The following is a 6,000-nucleotide window of genomic DNA, read 5'->3' on the forward strand; positions in this document are numbered from 1 at the left end:
TATATGCAAGTAAGAAAATGTACATTTTATCAAACGTAGTGTAAAAAAAAAGTAGTGACCATCTAAACACAGAAGTGATCCAAAAACCACTTAAGCCCCTTATAATTAAACACAATATCAACTTTCATCTGCAAACAAAAAATGTTATCATAAACTTTAAAGCAAATAAACTGAATGTTAAAGGGATCTTATTTCAGAACTAGAGGCCAAATGAAACCTGAATTCTAGATCATATATGAGGGCACTGTCGAGTTATAGTGTTTTTGGAACATACATAGGAGCATAATCATCTTCTTCCTTTGTACAGAAAATAAAGCAAATCAATATCTTTCTCTCATGATGATTGAGAAATCATCAACAGTAGAAAACAGTCTGCTTAGTTACCAAATCCAAACCAGCAGCCAAATTTTGCTGATTGGTTTCGGCCGAAAAATGAAAACGGCACCTCCAGCGCCTGCAGAGACTGGGTCCAAACAGGCTGGCCACCCACCCCTCCTAGCCTCCCCCACTGGAAGAAAGCGAGTGCTGCTGAGTCACACCCTCCCCCACCACTTGAAGGCCCTGCCCTGATGGTCTAGTGGTCTCTTTGAGGCAAGAACTATAACAGTCACTGCTGCCCATGCTGGTTCCTCCATAAAAATGGCTGCCAAGAGTTCCTGCCTGAGACTGTCACCAGGACAGTTAAAGGTAGGCCTGCGGTGGGCCTTTCAGTAGTTGGGGTGGGGTGGTGCTGGATCAATGGGTCCCGCTGGTCTGTGGGAGGACAGGGTGTTGGAACCTGGTCTCTGCAGGGTGGAGTAGGTAGTGGCGGAGGCAACCCACTTGCATTTTTGACCTAAACTCCAGCTTGGATTTCAGGCCAGTTTCGGTGCCAAAAGGCAAACTGAAATTCAGTCAACCTCTATTCAAGATGCTTTTGATAGCAAAAGTGTCAAAAGCGTTGTTTCATATTTTACCCCCTTAAATCAGTTATTCTTGAAAAAAAATCAACAAAAAGAAAGTATAATACAAATAAAGTCTTTCCAATGTAAATCGTGCACTTATCTGAGCTCAGTCAGCTGATCCCAATTCTAGCATTTCAGTATAAAAATGCTTTTGTCAAGGGACAAGCCCAGCTTCCTGCAGAATTATTCATTCAACAGCACTGAATATCAGCGCTCCTCAGATAACTCCCGGCTCTAACCGGACAGTGCCACGTAGTCTCTGCTAATATTCCAGCAACACTCTCCAGTTCAGTTCAGTGCCTACGAATATCAGCGCTGGACCCAGTCTGCGTGATTTTACAGGGTTGGAGCCCTCCTCATGTTGAATATCGACCCCTATGTCTTTTGAACTGGCTTTCAGTTTATGTTCTGAATATGTTTGGTTTGTGTGTCTAAATCATTTATTTCTTTTCTGTAAGCCACTTGGAAGGTAGACATGGCTTTCGGTTGGCATTGACTGTGCAGGATTGACGATCTGTACTATTCTGTCTGGTTTCGTTTTACAATAGGTGAATTGATGTTCTAGTGCTCACTGTAGTGTTTAAGATGCTTTCCTTTTCCTTGTGTGACTCGTAGAAATGACTGCTTATGGTATGGTAGAATTGCTCTATAGGTCCTGAGTGTTTTTTATTCTCGGTATGCCTAGTACTGGATTTTGGAGGGGGTTGTTAAAAAATGACCGGCCCCGGGTGGCAACTATCCTAGGTACACCACTGACTCCACCTACCCTAAGGCAGCTCAGTCTCAGTTAGGGAGTGATCCTATGTGAATACAGCCATGGGCCACCCACTCCCTCACAAGGAGGTTAATAAATTCTTTAAAAAATAAATAATTTGCGTTTTTATCATATTGTGTATATTTTAAAGGATGTAACCCACCTAAGTTCTTAAAAAATACAAATTAAATATACACATTACATCTTATGAACTCTAGAATGAAGCTTTTTTTCTCCTGGGAAAAGAGAAGAAAGTAGCAGAACCAGGAATTTCACTGCTTTTATTTTATTGAGGAAGTGATTCAAGGGACAGCAGAATCATGAGAAGTGTGTAGAGGATGAAGTCCTTCACATGCCGGCAGAGATGCAGGTAGATCCTTATGCAGAGAGGATTCAGCTGTCTGCAGTCCCCATTGGAGAGTCAGGGGGGTCTATCAACAGGTGCACTGAGTAAGACCAATAAATATAGAAGAGGATCAATCTTTAACAGAAAAATAAAAGATTCAGCTGATGAGATCACTATAAGCAACATTAAGCATGGAGGTACTGTAAAGGCACCTCCAGGGCACGTTAATTAGCTGCTCATTAGTTATGATTGCATCATGGAATTATCCGCTACCGGGCCGGGCCCTGAACTAACTTAAACGCCTCCTTTCTTTTGCAGCAAGCAGCAGCAGGGCAGACCTCTCCTTCCTTCCGTGCCCCGCCCTCGTGGACGTTACGTCAGGCGAGGGCGGGACACGGAAGGAAGGAGTGGCCTGCCCTGCTGCTGCTTGCTGCGAAGGAAAGGAGGCGTTTAAGGTTAGTTCCGGGAGCGACGGAGGGCGGGCGGGCCTGACTGCGGTGGCGCCGGGCCCCCTCTGGAAGCCCGGGCCCGGGGACTTTTGTCCCCCCTGTCCCCCCCTCTCGGCGGCCCTATGGAATCAGACATTTCTCTCTTCCACTCATCAGCTGCCCTGCCATGCAACACAATTTTTTCTCACACTCTCTCATTGAATTACAGTCAATTTCTCTTTCTCAGACCAGGACACTCATCACACAGGTCTGGCTCCTTCAGCTTCTTCAGTTCCTCTGACCTTGTCACTCACCACCACCAGCCCTGTCTCCCCTAGCAACAGGACTGCAGATTGGCCATCTGACCTAGCAGCACCAGGGGCGTAGTGTTTATTTTCTCAGAATCTGCCTTTGCTAATCAAGCAGCGGAAGCAGTGGCCCGTCTCATCTCTCTCTGGGCAAAGTTACATATGTTCTCCAAATATCTAGCTTTCCCAACCTTGAATCTGCTCATGACAGGCTTACACCGATTGCTTACAGGCTTACACCGATTGCTGGACAGGGGGATTATTACGCCGGGCATGCTTATGAAAAGACTGTCGACATATGGCAGAAAAATGGCCCAACCTATGACAGCGCCCACACCTAATATGCTCGCCACAATCTAGGCTGGCAACTTCTGGTTGTCGCAAGACATTGGGAGCTTTGTCTATTTTGTCAAGGGTAGACACAGAGTTAATTTGTAATTGACTTAGATTAGCATTGCCCGAAGTGATAGGGAGTGACAAGGGGTTCACTGGTTTAGATGGCTGTTTAAATTTTACTGTTTTAGAGGGTTGTTTAAAGGTGACAGATCTCGGGACTGAAGGGCGGGTCTGGAGCCGGGATTCTGGTCCACAGCTAGAAGGGATTGCAGTAGTAGGGACCCTTGGCAGGGGTACAGGTTGAGGAAGAACGGGAGGAGGAACAGGTATAACAGCACCTGGGATGACAGGTTGAAGGATAATAGGGATAGCAGCACCTGCAACTGTGGTGGCGGCACCTGGAACAATGGTTGGAGGAATGGCAGGGATGGCAGCACCTGGATCAGTGGGCTGGGGGATGGTAGGGGCAACAGTACCTGGAATCATGGGTCCTGGACCGGAAGGAACAGGGACAGGTGACAGATCTACCGTACCGGAGATCTGTACAGATGTGGGCTTGTTCAGAGTGATGGGATGGGTGGGATTCAGAAGGTGGGGTGGTATGGGCGTATATCCAATGGCAATGCCACAATTTAAAAGTTTGTTGGAAAGACCTGGCTCATATGGAGGCGGAGTCCCCTCATATGAAGGTACAGCCATGGGTGCAGTGTCATCCAAAGGTGGATGTGCTGGGCTTTGGGTGTTGAGCAGAGGATTAGAATTACCTTCTTGCTCCCCAATAAGAATAAATTTGTCTATGGCATTGAGATCTTTATCTCTGGACTTCACTTTTTTATGGGAGTTGTTGTAAGTAATTAAACCACGTAATTTGGCAGGTTCAAAAAAGCTGGACACGGGCCAATCAAGGGTCTTATCCTTGGCATTCCAAACTTTGAACCATTTCTTACAGATACGGGCGAGAGCCTTTTTTTCATTCTGGAAGAACTTTAGAATTGTGTCTAAAGGCTTGGGCTTGGTCATAGTCAGAAAAGTATATGGCAGAAAGGGTGGTACAACTGGTGTTGTGTAATTAAGTGCTTAACTTTATTACAGTGTGAAAGGGGTTTAATAGACTGACTAAATCTTCATTAGAAATTGATTCTAACAAAAATGAAGTGAATTTTATACTTACCTGTCTTCAGAACTTTCCAGTGTGCAGGGATACTTCACAAAAGGGAAGGAAACCTGTGAATAAGTCTAAGTAAAAAGAAAAGGTTGCCTAGGGCAATTTCATAAAGGTACAATTATAGCTGAACCGGTCAAAAACAAAAAAGAAAATTACAATGTGCACGCAAACAAAAAATCCTCAATATGTGTTTGTAATAGTCATGGTACTTAGCAAAACCCCGCGGTCTAAACCTGGCCCATCAATTAGTGCGTCCACTTATTGAGAGTACACTCAGGATCCATTACAAGACACTTAAGACAGGGTGGCTAAAGGTTACCTGTATTACAAAAAAAACCGCGGTTCACCTGGAACCGGAAGAAAACAACCCTCAACCTCTGTCAGGAGATCTGACAAAAAAACAACAAAAAACAAAAACAAACCCTCAGTTACTCTGAACTGGACAAACTCTCGGTCACGCTAGACCGGGGAAAAGAAGCAAACCCTCAGTTCCACACCTAGAACTGGAATAACCCTCAGTCAATTTAGACTGGAATACAAAAATATCCCTCAGTATTAAACTGGAACTCTTGGTCACCTTGACCAATATAAAACCTCTCGGCCAACTGTAGACCGGTGAACATAAAATAAACCTATTTTAAAAAAAAAACGTAATGGTCAGCTAAAATTATAGTACCTGAATGAGGGCAACCCTAAAAAAACTAACTATAGGTATTCACCAAGGGACATAGGGTCCAAACAGCTCTCTGTAATAAAGAGAGACCTCAAGAGAAACCCACAGCTCTGTAAGAAGACAGTAAAAAGTGTGTTTGAAATCAGCGTGTCTATCCTGCTTCAGCGAGTGTCTTTAGACAGTACAAGCAGGGCTGAATCGGTAAACAATGTATGGTTGGCCACTTGCCCAGAAACAAGACAAAGAAAATGTACTGTGCAATGGCCAGTCTCAAAAAATTGTCCTGCACAAAGCCTAAAACCCTCAAAAGTACCTTGGTAGAGGTTAGAAGGTGCTTCTTACTCCCTTTATTAGTACTGGGGAAAGCGCAGCAACCCACAGACTGTAAGAAGTCCAGAACCTACACAAAGGGTGGGATCAGTCTCCAGTAACTGGAAACTGGCTAACTAAAAAAAAATAACCCAGCTAAAGGTGGTAATATGGGACCGCAGCCAGGGGAAGGCTGTTTGTGTATCAGAAAGTGCTGCCGAAGGAGGCAGACTGAAAATCTAGAGATAGGGAATCATAAATCTCATTGGCGTTAAGGGAAGGACCCTTGCATAAGTCCACCGTCGAGAATATGTTGAAAAAAAAAAGTTGTACCAGTTTCGAGAAATGAAACCGGAGTTGAAAGATATGAAAAAGATAAGAGAGGGAGTTAGTTAGACGGATTTAGGAGCAATACAGTTGACAGAGGATAGACAGTGAGAGGTTAAAAAGAATACCTGTGTAAATGACTGTTTAACTTGTACCACTTCAGCATAGAACAGGGACAAAAAAACGAACGGAAAAGGGGGAAGAAAAAATCACTTTCTGAGCTTTTAAAAGTAAACTGTAGAGCCTCCTCTGCCGAAGCAGTGCTGGACTGATAAGGCAGCTAAAGTGGGCAAGCTTCCCAGATTCTCATGTCCTTGAGATAGCGAACTACAGCACTTGTTAGGGAAAACCTTTAAAAGCTACAGAAAGAAATGGCAGTTTCGGGACCCTGGATAAGGATATTAAAAAAA

This window comes from Microcaecilia unicolor, unplaced genomic scaffold (genome assembly GCF_901765095.1).
Source record: "Microcaecilia unicolor unplaced genomic scaffold, aMicUni1.1, whole genome shotgun sequence".
In the NCBI taxonomy this organism is placed as follows: Eukaryota; Metazoa; Chordata; class Amphibia; order Gymnophiona; family Siphonopidae; genus Microcaecilia; species Microcaecilia unicolor.